Genomic DNA, 14,936 nt, shown 5'->3' on the forward strand with positions numbered 1-14,936 from the left:
AGAGGGATTTGACATAGTCAGGAGGTCTGGGTAAGTTTCTTTAAGAAGTATTGCTAAGGATGAGATCCCAAGGAGGAGTAAGGGCTGGTTAGGCAATGTCTAGTCCTCATAAAGCCCTATAAGGCAGATATATGCCTCCACCTTACAGTTGAGAACACTGAGATCTCAGCGTGGTGATGTAACCACCCAAGGTAACTTCAGGTTAGTGGCAACTCAGGAGTCAGATTCAGATAAGAAAATGGTCCTTTATGTACTCATTGGGCCATTTGGTGGTTTTAGGGGAGGCAAGCATCACAAGCAGCTCAGGGACATCGGAGAGCACGGGTCACAAACTCACAAGCCTGCAGAGCTCAGGCAGGTAACATTAATGAGCGAAGTAGGCACAAAATAAGAGTGTGGGGAATGGTGGGGACTGCAGCGAGCTGGAGGCCACATTTTCGGCCTAAGTGAAACAGCCAGGTGGGATCCACACACTTAGCAAATACATTTATGTGTTTCTCCCCACCAGAATGTTAGCTCAATGAAGCAGGACTTTTTTTTTTTTTTTTTTTTTTTTAAGCCGGATGTGCCAGGTGCTTAGAGCAGGGCTTCACAGAGTAGGCACTTGACCTCATCTGCTGCCCATAGCTTCTGAGTAGTTCTTGCCATGTGTGCACACTTTCACACATTTTGAAGCACTTTTACATTCCTTTTCTCATTTTATCACCCACCCTCTCTTTTGGCTCCGTAATGCCCCCCCCCCAAATATTTAGGTATGTCTTCCTTTTGTACCTCTCCACACTCTTCATATTTTAGCTCCTCTCCATCCTAATACACTTGGCATTGTATCTTAGTTCCCTCTACTTATTTAGCCCATTTTATATTTAAACAGTGTTTTTTGTTTTGTTTTTGTTCTGACTTAGAACTTTAGTGCATTGACCTTCAGCCCACCATCACAACCACCTCCCACACTCAGCCTCAGGTCCTGCAATTCTAGGCCACCCAGCTGCTTCTTGTCAGGGGTGGTACACGAACAGTTTCATTTCTTAGAAACTGCTTTCCTGAAACATCTCGCTCCTCAAGAAAGTGATCATCTGCAGACATCTGAACTTTCTATTCCATAACGTGGACTTCCAAAAGACAAAATCTGATCTGCGGATGATTAACTGGGAAAGTTAAAGCCTAACCTCCTCACTTTCCTCTTGGAGCAGAGGATACTGGGCCTTGTTCATTATCTCGCAGATGTAGGATCATAAGATCTTTAGGAGTAGTTTGTTGTCTTTTTGGTTTGGTTTGGTTTGGTTTGGTTTGGTGGCCTCTCAATAACACATGCCAGTATTTTTTTTTTTTTTAAGTAGGTTCCATACTTAGTGTGGAACCCAGCATGAGGCTTAAATTCACCACCATGAGATAAAGAAAATCTGAGCTGAGATCAAGAGTCTGAGGCTTAACCGACTAAGCAACCCAGGTGCCCCACCAAATATAAAAACGTAGAATTTACGCTCATATTCTCATCTTCCAGTTTTAACAATTAGCAACTCGTGGCCAATTTTGTCCTCCCTATGTCTCTACCCACCCACCCCAATCCTGGATAATTTGAAGCAAATCCCAGACATCACATTATTCATTGGTAACTATCAGAATGTATCGCTAAAAGATAGGGACTCTTGGTTTAAACATAACTTCAGTACCATCAAATGCTTCCTGTTAACATCAAGAATTCCTTAATACCATCTTTTAAAAACAGTTATTTTTTTGAAAGTTGGTGTACAAAGAAAAAGGGGTCATAGATGCTGGATGGGTAAAAAGAACAGATGTCCTCCATGTTTTCTAATTAGGTGTTTACATTTACTTTTGAGTGAAAATGTTGGTGACTTGAGAAGATCAGATTGTTGAAAAAATAGTGAATCAATATAGGTCAATAAATCTGAAGTATGAAGCAGATCATACTACTTGAGGACAAGTAAAGAAGAGTGGTTGTTTTCATAAGACTTTGTCCCCTGAGTTGACCCCCATCCAGGACCACTGTCTTCAAATGATCCCTAGAGGAATGTTCACACCAGTCTTTTCTTAATAGTATATCTGACATCGCAGCTGTCCTTGTATAAACCATTTTAGAGTGACCTTTTACAGGCCATTCCTCTGTCCAAGGTGCTGATCCACAAGCCCTTTGGCTGGCAACCATAGGGGTTATACCTTGCTTTAAATCCCATTGGCCAAAAGTAAGGTTACCACAAAAGTAAACATTAACTAGGGGCGCCTGGGTGCCTCAGTGGGTTAAAGCCTCTGCCTTTGGCTCAGGTCATGATCCCAGGGTCCTGGGATCGAGCCCCGCATCGGGCTCTCTGCTCAGCAGGGAGCCTGCTTCCCTTCCTCTCTCTGCCTGCCTCTCTGCCTACCTGTGATCTCTGTCTGTCAAATAAATAAATAAAATCTTAAAAGAAAAAAAAATTAAAAAAAATTAAACATTAACTATACATTAAATAGATCTAAGAAGTGCTATCTATGCTTACGCTAAGTTTCTTTAAAAAATCCGACCTAGAGAATTTCCTAGTAATGCCAGTTACCTCTCATTTCTTTAGTGCCTTGAATTTTTTTATCCATTTCTTTAAAAATTGAAAAGTGGACATGAAAAGGCTGAGTCTGTATATTGGTGTGCCTATTTTAGATACAATATTATCAAATATGATTTATTAACCAAGCCATAATTAGTTGAAATAGTTTTCATTTTCACAAATTAAAATCACCTCTCCCACTGGTTCATTAATGATGGTCAAATAGCTGACAGAATAACAACTGTTAAAATGTTCCAGTTCCTTTCACTCCACTGAGCAAAACAATAATGAAAAATTTCAACTATATATGCATATATAGTAGTCAAAAATTTTTTTTTTCTGTATATCTATGAGGCACCATGCTAGGTACTAGTGGGAGAAGTATAAGACATAACCCTTTTACTCAAAGTATTAAGAGTAAAATGGGGAAAATCAATTACAGAATTGTCATGTATTAGATCTAGTGCCCTTCAACTCTTATTACAGTCTTTGGTTTAAAATCTAGTTTATCTGGGATGCCTGGGTAGCTCAGTCTGTTAAGCTTCTGCTTTTGACTCAGGTCATGACTCAGGGTCCTGGGATTGATCCCCACATCAGGCTCCCTGCTCAGCAGGAAGTCTGCTTGTCCCTCTGCCCCTCCCCCCTATAGTGTTTTCTCTCTTTCTCTCTCTCAAATAAATAAATAAAATCTCTAAAAAAAAATAGAATAAAAAGAAAATCTAGTTTGATACAAGGATGGCTACTCTAGCTTTCTTTTAATGTTCATTAACATGATAAATGATTCTCTACCCCTTCACTTTCAATCTGGAGTTGTCTTTGGGTCTAAAATGAGTCTTATAAACAGCATATTGATGGGTCTTGTTTTTTATCCATTCTGATACCCTGTGTCTTTTGACTGGAGCATTTAGTCCATTTACATTCAGAGTAATTACAGAAAGATATGAAATTAGTGCCATTGTATTACCTGTAAAGTCACTCTTCCTATAGATTTTTTCTGTCCCTTTCTGGTCTTTGTTACTTTTGATCTCTTTCTCTCTGTTCAAAGGGCCCCCTTTAATATTTCTTGCAGGGCTAGTTTAGTGTTTACAAATTCCTTTAATTTTTGTTTATCTTAGAGAAAGACAACTTTCTTGGATAAAGCATTCTTGGCTGCATATTTTTCCCATGTAAAATATATCATGCCAGTCCTTTCTGGCCTGCCACATCTCTGTGGACAGGTCTGCTGCCAGGCTTATGTGTCTGTAGGTTAAGGACCAGTTGTCCCAAGCTGCTTTCAGGATTTTATCTTTGTAATTTGTAAGCTTCACTATGTTGAGGTGTTGGGTTGTCATATATTAGAGTCAATGTGGTAGAGGTATGTATGAAGGCCTCTGACATGACAGAGTAATAGCCTCTTTGGCTACCAAGAAAAGCTTCTTGGAGTCAATCTTGAAGCATGTTTAGCAGGAGGGGCAAGAAAGGCATTCCAAAGAGAGGTAACATAAGCTTGAGTGGTGTTTTTATGTAATGATATGAAGTTGAGTGGGCCATGACCTTATTATAAGGGAAGGAAGTAGCGGAAGATGAAGTTGTATAGACTTATACAACTATTCCTGTATAGAAGGAATTTGGACTTTATGATGAAGGCAGTACAAAGAAAATGCAATGCAAACAAAACATTGCTACAAGAAAGTGGAGGCATCTCTCTGTCTCTAGGAAAAAGAATTCTCTCTCATGTAGACTCCTGGAAATAGTGTGCTAAGAGAACACTCAGCATACAGGGGTTTGAGTAAGAGGGTTTCTAGGGCCGGTTTTTTTTTTTTTTTTATTCATGCACCCATCCGTTAAATATGTATATAGACGTTAATTATGTTTCAGGTGAAGTATTAAGTACTGAAGACACAGTGGTAAAGGATAGGCTTGATTCCTGCCCTTAAGAAGCTTACATTCTAGTGGAGATTGGAGAAGAAGACAAATAATACACAAGTACACATATAAATAAACAGGATAATTTCAGATCGTTGGAAATACTAGAAGTAAAATGAATAGGGTAATAGAGCAGACGGTAACGAGGCAGGGGTTACCTTAGGAAATTTGATCAGGGAAGAGATTCTAATGTTTGATACTTGAGCTGGAGTCTCAAGCATGAGAAAGAGCCATATATGTGCAGAGTATATGGAAGAGCCTTCCTGGAAAGGGGAACAGCAAGAGTATGGAAAGGCCTGGAGGTGGGAAATAGCATGAAGTATTCTACAAACCAAAAGGGGACCAGTGTGGCTGCAGCATAATAAGCAAGAGGAGGGAAGGGTCCAGAGTAAGGATAAAGGTAGGCAAGGGCCAGACAATGTTCAAAGAGCCTTACGGGCTATGGTAAGGAGTATGTAATTGATTCTAAAATATTGGCATTTAGGGATTTAAAACTACTGAGTGACATGATCGAATGTATACTTTATCAAAATCACACTGATATTGAGGGTGGGTTGGAAGGGGTTAAGAGTAAAGATGAGTGGCCAGATATAGGCCTGTGGATTTACTTTTGGCAAAAGGTTAGTAATGGCTTGGACTTGGGTATGACAACAGAGGTGGAGAGAAATGGATGCATTCTACGTATTTTGAATGCAGAACTGTTAGGACTTGTCATAGCATGGTTATGGAGCTCAAGAGAAAGGGAGGATCCTCAGTTTTTTATATGAGCATCTTGGTTGATGGCCCTACAGTTTTTGATATGGGGAGATCTAGTGGGGTCCTGTCTGTTGGAGTGGAGAAGTGGTGAAAATTATTAATTCTGTTTTGGATTCCATAATGTTGAGGTCTCTGTTAGATACGTAAGAGTCAAATGGACAGTTGAGTATACCTCAAGGAAGAAGTCAGAAGTGAAATATAAATCTAGAAGTTGTTAGCATATATTTAAAGCCATCAGATTTGATGAAAACATAGGGAAGGAGCACAGATATAGAAGGGAGGAGAAGGAAGGCCCATGCCCCAAGAACACTGCCCCATTGTTGAGTAGACAGTAAAGGAAGAGAATTGTTTTAGGTTGAATTGTGCCCCCCCCATTCATATATTGAAGTGTTAACCCTCAGTACGTCAGACTTTATTTGGAAATGTGCTCTTTGCAAATGTAGTTAGTTAAGAAGAGGCCATACTGGAGCAGAACACCTAATTCAGTATGATTTCTGTCCTTATAAAAAGGGGAAATTTGGAAATAGACACATGCACATAGGGAAAACTCCATGTAAAGATAGGAGTTATGCTATCACAAGCCAAGGAACTACAGGAAGCTAGGAGAGATCCTTTCCTAAAGCCTTCAGAAGGAGCATGGACCTGCTGGCAGCTTGATTTCAGGCTTTTGGCTTCCAGAGCTGTGAAATGATAAACTTCTGTTAAGCCACTCAGTTTGTGGTGTTTTGCTATGGCAGCTCTAGAAAACACATAGAAGACTGAGTAGAGATAATGAGGGTGTAAAAGGATAGATCACTAGAATGTGATCTCATGGCAGCCAAGGAGAGCAAGTGTTGCAAGAAGGGGGGAGTAGTCATTTTTATTAAAGGCTGTTAAGAGATTAAATAAGAGGAGAATAGGGCACCTGGGTGGCTCAGTCAGTTAGGTGTTAGACCTTTGATTTCTGCTCAGTTCATGATCTCAGGGTCGTGAGATCAAGCCCCACATTGGGCTCTGTGCTCAGTGGAGAGTCTGCTCGAGATTCTCTCCCTCTCTCCCTGTCCCTCCCCACCCTTGCTCTATCTCTAAGTTAAATAGATCCTTTAAAAAGAGGAGAATAAAGAAAGGACCATTAGATTAGATTTTGCAATGTATTTAGGGATTCTTGTTCCTCCCACTTTTAATATTTGAGACAGATATTTACCCCTTTGTGATTTTGATTATATTCAGCTGCTAGAAGGGAGTGTGTGTGCTGCCAGTTAGAGTGAGCTGATAGCTTTTCTTCTGGTTTGAATCTTTCCTAGGAGTTGCGAGATGCTTGTGGCAGTGTCCTGTGCCTTCCTTCTTTGTGTCCGTAGTCACTGCTTTATTCTGTAGGAAAAGGTAGTTGCTGCCTCCTCCCCCATGGCCAAACGGTGTCAGCGGCTGAGTTGACCATTCAGTTGCTCTGAACTCAGTTCTCCAGTTACTTTACCGTTCACTGCCCACTGCTTGCTATTCTGAGTTTGGACTTCCCCTAGAACCACTCCCATCTTCACAACCAGTCCCCTCTTGCACATGTTTTCATTTCTTCTTCTGTTCAGAACTTTATGGTCCATTGTGTATCTTTTCCTGATCTTCATCATTGTTATATATTTATTATTTAACAACATCTTTTCTTGGGTCATTTCAGGGAATTTGGACTAGGAGCAGAGATAGGTACTGGCATATGTTCTGACATCATAAGTCAGTCCTCTGATATATTCCTTTTTTGTGGATTAATATTGATCCCATCATCATGCCATGTGTGTGCTCATGGAGCACAGATATCTTTTGGCTGCCAGGGTCTAATCAGGACTCACTGGCAAATCTCCTTAGACATGTCTTCTGGATTGTGCTATTTGAATCAATACCACCAGTGGTAGTTCCCAATAAATGTAGCCTTTTTTATGGACTTAACAACTAATTCGCTAATTATTTACTATACATCACACAGTTGATAATATAGAGAAATATGATGTGTGGTTTCTATTCTCAGTGAATGTATGATCTACTTGGGAAAAAGGCATTCACATGAAGGAGGTTATGTAACATTGCATGACTGAAGCAACATGAAGACTTCATTGACCAGGGTGATTTCAGTTGCAAGCAAAGAAATCTACCTTATATTGTATTAAGTAAAAAAAAAAAAAAAAAAACTCATGTATTCTAGTGTATAGAGCAGTGTCCAGCACATAGTAGGCCTTTTGTTAATATTTGTCAAATGAACGAATGAGTGAATGAATGAATGAAGGATTTTATTGTCTCATGTAACTGAAAGGTCTAGGAGATGTTTAGGTTTAGACATAGCTATGTCCAGAGATCCAGATCATGACTTAGCACCTTATTCCCTCCTTTCATCAGCTCTGCTTTTTTCTTAAGTGGTCTAATTTTCAGGAGGTTTCTCTCCAAAAGGCTGCTGGTCTTTTGTGAGAGAGTCCTCCCTCCTCTTTCTTTCAGTGGTTTCAGCAAAATTCCTGGAGCCGAAACTTGTGGGGTTGGTTTGGGTCATGTGCCCATCCCTGAACCAGTCACTGTGACAGGGGGATGGAATATATGATTGGTCAGGTCAGGTCACGTGCGTCCCTGAGGCTGAGCCTTTTGAGTCCCAGGGACCAAGAATTTGGAAGGGCTTTTTTTATTCCCCCAGAGAAAAATTGGGTAGGTGTTACTACCAGCAGAAGGAATGAAGGATGCTATACAGGTAAAACTAATGGATGTTTACTATCCTACAAGGCCCTCGTTGAAGAGGTGTCATAAGGCAGTATAGAATTCCACATGATTGTATCAGGTAATGAGTATCAGTTCAGAGGGTTTGGAAGTGGTCAAAGCAAACCTTAAAGGAGGAGTGAAATTCAGTTATCTTGAGGAGCGAGCAGGAATTGGGTTGGTAAGGAAAAGGTATTCTAGAGACGAGTGGGAATAGAATACGTGCAGTAATGCAAAATGACTTGAGTGGGTAACTGCTGAAAGGGGAAAGAGGGAGAGGGAGATCAGGGATGCCAGAATATAAAGATTAAAGAATATAAAGACCTTGACAAGATACAATGGGCTACCATGGCTGCAAGCACACGAGGAAAAACATGCTGGAGCCTGCCTGTAGTGCAATCTCTACTCTCATCTCTGATTCTCTGACACCCGGGTAATAACCCTTCAGGGTTCTAACCAGCCTTTGCATCTGGAGTTCTGGGAACACCTGTTATTGGCCCCAGTGCCTGCCTGTGATGCTGCTTCCCAGTTGTTAGCAAAGGCTGATGTCACTTAAGTCCTCCTGTGACCAACCTAGCTCACCCTTGTAATTGATTATGCGGAGTCTTTTCAGCCTAGAGCAAGAAAATTTCACTGCAGACCTTTTCTTATTTTCAGAGTAAGCCTATGGAAAAGCTTGCTCCAACACTGCCAAACAGAAGAAAAGACCTCATCAAAATCAAGTACAGCAAAAGCAAGTAACAGTTTGTGAACAAATCAGAGTTCCTTAGGTGCCAGCCACACCCCTCTTGGGAACCCCCACTTTGTCTCTGTGAATCTGTAGAGAGACTCAACACTTGTCCTGGGGTATTCACCCAATCAACCATGTACATGCAAACAAGGGGGTTCCCTGAAGGAAGGAAGTCCAGGTTGCTGTCTGTATAAAGCTAATATGTAAATTCAGTATTTATCATGAGCCAGGTTCTGTTTTAAATAATTTATGCACATATTAACTAAATTCCTTCTCATGCCAACCTTGGGAGGTAGATACCATTATTATATTTATTCACCAACAAGGACACGGAGGCTCAGAGAAGTTAAATAGCATGCCCAGGGTGTCCTATTTACAGAGTGTAGGATCCTAGATTCAAATCCAGATGGTCTGAATCCAGAGTCCATGCTCTTCCCCATCACTCTGTGCTGTGTCTAGCTCTGTTCCTTTCACCCACAGTGACTGGAAAGGTGAATAAGCTCAGTTCGTTATAGAAAGGACTTTAATGCTCCTCCAGCCGGTCAGGAAGAGATTCAGAGTCCATAGGCTGCTACCAACACTTCCTTTCTGTTTTAAGTGCATTACCTTCCAGGCAGGCTAAGTTTGCATTTCATGGGCACCAGCAAGTCCCCTTTATCTTGATATCTATCCTTCCATCCTTTTCCAACAAGAGCTGCTAGCGTTCTTTCGCACCTGCTCCCTTCATCTGTCCTGATCAGACCCATTTCCTTTGAATTCTCCCATTTTTTAGAGCGAGGCACCTAAAAACATCAAACCCGTATGGCTCATATGGACAACTCTCATAGGATACCTGATGTATTATCACACTAAAGGACCCTCTTCCTATCAGAGGAGAAATCAAAGAAGAGGGACAGTGGAAATAAAGGGGCAGAGGATCCCATCTTGCCCCACTGGTGGATAGAGCAGGATAAAAAGGCTAAGTGATTACGTAGGATAATGAGTAATGAATCCTATACTTTGAAGACCAGAACTGCTGGTTGGGGTATTATGAGAATTTCTTGTAGGAAGTGCTATAAGCCTTCAGAGAGGCTTAAAAACAGAGAATGGCAAACTGTTACCTTAGCCAAATGTATCTGGCTTTGGGTCCACTTTACCCTGTTGGCCTAGGACTGAAATGGACTCATCCTCTGTGAGTATGTGTAGGAATGGCTGACCAACTCCTCTCTCAGAGTTAAGCAAACTTCTCTCTCTCTCTCTCTCTCTCTCATCACCCAATATACCTGCTTATATGGAAGACTGAGTGTCAATCCTGGAACTCAGATCCTGATGTTGGAACCCTTGATTTTTTCCCTTTCAAATACTGTCAAGTAGGGCTGTCTGTCCTTCAAACTGTCTTGTTTGGTTTTGAGGCCAGAGATCCAGCTGCATCTTCATGTACGTGTCTGGTTCTGTGCCTGTCTCTGGAGTTTGAGTAGGGTCTAAGTAAGTACGCCCTGACCACACCTGAACTATGTGATCTGAGAGTGGGCTAGTGGGTCATTTCCCAAGGGAGGTGCTGTCCATACCAGTTCTCTGCAGTTGCTGGGAAGGTACGATGTATGTGTGAGGCTCTTGGTGAGTGTAGCAGCTGGCCATAAATAGAGTCTGCTTGAGAAAGAGGCCCACACAGAGGAAAGCAGGGCCCCCAAATGGGGAGCGTGTCCTAGAGTTCCACAATCATTATTTGAGCATCTAGATCCAACAGTACCTGAAGTCAGAGCCCCTGGTCTTTATTTTTTGAGCCACTCCATTTCTCGCTTTGCTTAAGCCATTTTAAATTAAATTTCTGTCACTAACACCCCAAACAATTCTGACTAATATGCAAAATAAGTATTTTACATGTTATCTCAGATGACTTGGAAATTATCTCCGTTTGACAGATGATGAAAGGGCAGCTTGAAGATTCAGGTACTTTGTAGAGATCTTATGGGTGGAAGACTGAGGATTTGGTACAAGGCTGATCTTGAAACCAAAAAGAACGTTCTTTACCAGAAACCCTTGAAAAGATTTTCAGTTTTGGTTTCTCCAAGAAACACAAGCACCTATGATTCCAAGTCTCCTTTGGAGATGCTCCGTGCCTGCTGCTCCGTTCCAGGATTGACTCAGCGAGTTGTCGGACTGACTCGAATTGTTGTTTATACAGTCTGTGAACTTGCAGTTTATGGTGTTTTGTAATTTTGTTTTCCCAGCCGTTTCGCTAATATGGCTTTGTGAGCAAACATCGCCTGTGATTTAAATTCACCACAGTAATGAAATGGGCGCACACACACACGCAGGCACACACGTTTCTTCAGAACAGTCCACAGCTTTCTGATTAATCACATGTGTAAAGTACAGTGTTTACAGGAAATCAGCAGGTGGCAATTAGCATCTTGGAAATTATCTAGGAAGCACAACTGGAGCTGCCACTTCAGGAGGGAAACATGGCAGTAATCAGCAAAGTGACAAACCTCCTCAGAGCTGGGAATGAGTGGGGCTGGGAGCGGGGGGCTGCCAGGCACATGGCAGCTGGTGGGGGCAGCCCGGTGTGGATCGCAGACTACTTGCCAGCCTCGCTCTTTTCTTCCCAACACTCAAGAAGCAAGTCTTTCGGTGGAAGCTGAAATGAAATAGTTGCATGGCAGGAAGACCATCTCAGAACAACCTTTGAAAAACACTCAGCACCACCACCACCATTCAGACCTCGGTCTGGGCACGAGTAGACATGGCACTGCTGGAGTGGTTGTTGAAATAGGGAACTATTTCCATACCAGTTAGTAAACAGCTACTGTCTTGAGCCCGCCAAGTGGCGTTCCACTGCTGCTTTCCCTGGGGAAAGCTTTCACCTCTTCAGGAGTCAGTGACCACAAGGTTGAAGCCTGAATCTTGCTCTAGGGCTAAGTCCAGGGTCCATTCTGATGGAGTCAGTACGTGTGCTATCTGATTCTTAAATATTTCATGTATCAATCCTCAGGAGTTTCGGTGACCACTCCAGAAGGCAGACACGGAGAATGGGCATACTGGAAGGAGCAGAAAGGGAGAACAATGCATGGTCCATTTTCTACTTGAGGTGCTCTTCATCCATAATTGAAAAAATAGATATATTCAATATGTGTATGTATGCCTACATCTAATCATCTATGTATCTATACCTACGGCTAGACCTGTGCCTATGGTATAGCTATGCCTATACCATCTACATCTACCTCTATCTGTAACTGTAATTTTCTGTGTTTGAAGGGGCAGTGTAACCATGCTGTATTTTTAAAAAATTTTTTATTAACACATAATGTATTATTAACCCCAGGGGTACAGGTCTGTGAATCGCCAGGTTTACACACTTCACAGCACTCACCATAGCACATACCCTCCCCAATGTCCATAACCCCACCACCCTCTCCCTCCCCCCCTCCCCCTGGCCCCCCTCAGTTTGTTTTGTGACATTAAGAGTCTCTTATGGTTTGTCTCCCTCCCGATCCCATCTTGTTTCATTTATTCTTTTCCTACTCCCCAAACCCCCATGTTGCATCTCCACTTCCTCATATCAGGGAGATCATATGATAGTTGTCTTTCTCCGATTGACTTATTTCACTAAGCATAATACCCTCTAGTTCCATCCACGTTGTTGCAAATGGCAAGATTTCATTTCTTTTGATGGCTGCATAATACTCCATTGTATATATATACCACATCTTCTTTATCCATTCATCTGTTGAGGGACATCTAGGTTCTTTCCATAGTCTGGCTATTGTGGACATTGCTGCTATACACATTCGAGTGCACGTGCCCCTTTGGATCACTACATTTGTATCTTTAGGGTAAATACCCAGTAGTGCAATTGCTGGGTCATAAGGTAGCTCTGTTTTCAACTTTTTGAGGAATCTCCATGCTGTTTTCCAGAGTGGTTGCACCAGCTCGCATTCCCACCAACAGTGTAGGAGGGTTCTCCTTTCTCCGCCATGCTGTATTTTTGCTAGCAGTGTGACCTAGCAGTGAGAATGATGTCAACCGTTGGCTCTCCATGCTGGCTGCACGTTAGAATCACCTCTCGGAGCTTCTGCAAACTACAGATGCTTGGGCCCCACCTACGGAGATTCTGGTCCTGTGGATTCTAGATGAGGTCCAACCCTCAGAATTAAAAAAAACATCAACAACACACTCCTCAGATGATTTTAAGGTGCCACTGAGCACCCCTAAAATCTTCTAAGCTTCCACTTTTTTTTGTAATGAACACAGGTGTCCATTTTGCGGGTTTCAGTGAGATAATGTATGTAAGGCTTTTAGCAGAGTGTGGGGCAAAACCCTATCCATGTTAGTTTCATTGATAATTAATATTCGGTACTTTAAAAAGCAGTTTTTATTATTTTTTTAATTACATGGAGAACGAGTAAACTCATCCCAGTTATAAACAATTCATATTGAGCAAAAAGTGATGGTGAGTATCCTTACCCCTTATGTACACAGAGGCAAACACTCTTAGGTTCCCATGTGTTTCCTTCCGGAAATTTACCTTTGCCTTTACTTACAAAAACGTTCACCTTCCTGTAAGTCTCTAATGATGTAAATAGAACATTTGCATTGTTTGGTGACTCCCTTTTTTCACTTAACAATAGGTCTATATATCTCTGAGATCTCCCCATGTCAGTAAATACAGGTCTACCTTGTGATTTTAACGATTGCATCCATCATATGAGTAGAGGAAGCACCATAGGTTACTTAACCGGTCCCCATACTAGTGGACATTTTAGGGAGTTTCCAGATTTTCACTCTCCCATATAAATCTACAGCAAACACTTTTGTACATGCGCCTTTGTGTTGGGGATGGGGGAGGAATTTTCTTTAGATTATCCCTGCAATCAATAGCACTGGTCAAAGCATGCATTTTACTTTCAGGTAAAATGATGTTAAATTCTGCCTAATTGCTCTCCAAAAAACTGCCAATTAGCATTCTTAATGATGAATGAACATGCTTGCTTTCTATCTCTTTTATTTTCCCCAATTTCTTGAGGAAGATATTTTTGTTTTAGGAATGGACAGCCCATAGCTGGGTAGCAGGACTTAAAAACAAAGAGTCTCTATCTTTTCCTTGTCCCTAATGACAATGAGCACTTTCCATGTGCATATGGGCAAGTGAAGTTTCTGTTCAAGTATTTCACTCTTTTAAAAAGTGGGGCTTTGTGTCTTTTGCATTTTGGTGTATGGTCCATTTCAAACTCATTTTTGCATATACAGTGAGGCAGAGGTGGAGATTCTTTTATATTTTTTTCCTGTATGGATATTCATTTATTCCAGCATCATTTGTTAAAAATTCTTCTCTTTCTTTTGCATTGACTTGGTACTTCTGTTGAAAATGAGTAGATTGCATATGTGTAGGTCTTGCTGGACTCTATTCTGGTCCATTGATTAGCCTCTCCTTAGTTTGAGTCTGTCTTTTAATTGGCGATTACTGATGTAGTTTGTTGACTCCCTTCTATTGTTTGAATTTTAAAATCAGGCCCAGTCTTTCCTGGTAACAGCAAGGGATAAGAAAAGCAAACAAGAGAACTGTCTGACTGCTAGAAAGCTAATTCACAAACCCATCAGGAGACTGAGCCCGGATTTTTACTTGTGCTCGTTTTGCCTGCCACCAATCAGTGGCTGTCAGATAACAGGATTAGGCAACCCGGCTTCACCAACATTTTCTACCTAAGTTATGACCATGTCAGTGAAAGATAAACAGGGCTATAGCTTCAGCTCAATTCTGAGCTCATCTCCCACTCCTATCCTTTGCCAACAGCACAAAAACCAACAAAGTGGAACCTGCTAGACCCATTTTTAGTTCTGCCTATAATCACGTGTTTATTCTGTCCACTTCATTGGCATTTGAATTCCCTAACTGTAGTATCATTAATGAGAAGAGGAGATCCTCTGTATCAGTTTGCTAGGGCTGCCCTAACAAACTACCATAGACTGAGGGGGCGAAACAACAGATATTTATGTTTTCAACAGTTCTGGAGTCTAAAATCAAGGCGCTGGCAGAGCTGGTTTCTTCTGAGTCCTGTCTCCCTGACTTGGGAGGGCCATCTTCTCCCTGCATCGTTACACGGCCTTCATTTTCTTAGAAAGACACCAGCCATATTGGATTAGGGTTACCTTGATGACCTCATTTTAACCTGTTCACCTGTTTAAAGGCCCCCATCTCCGAATGCAGCCACATTCTGAGGTCCTGGGCATTAGGACTTGAACACGTGGTTTGGAAGAGGACACAATTCAGCCTGTAACTCTCTCTAATAGAGTGGTTGGACCTGGGCTGGCCCTGTTCAGTC

This window comes from Enhydra lutris, unplaced genomic scaffold (assembly GCF_002288905.1).
Source record: "Enhydra lutris kenyoni isolate GAN:26980312 unplaced genomic scaffold, ASM228890v2 scaffoldscaffold90, whole genome shotgun sequence".
Taxonomy (NCBI): Eukaryota; Metazoa; Chordata; class Mammalia; order Carnivora; family Mustelidae; genus Enhydra; species Enhydra lutris.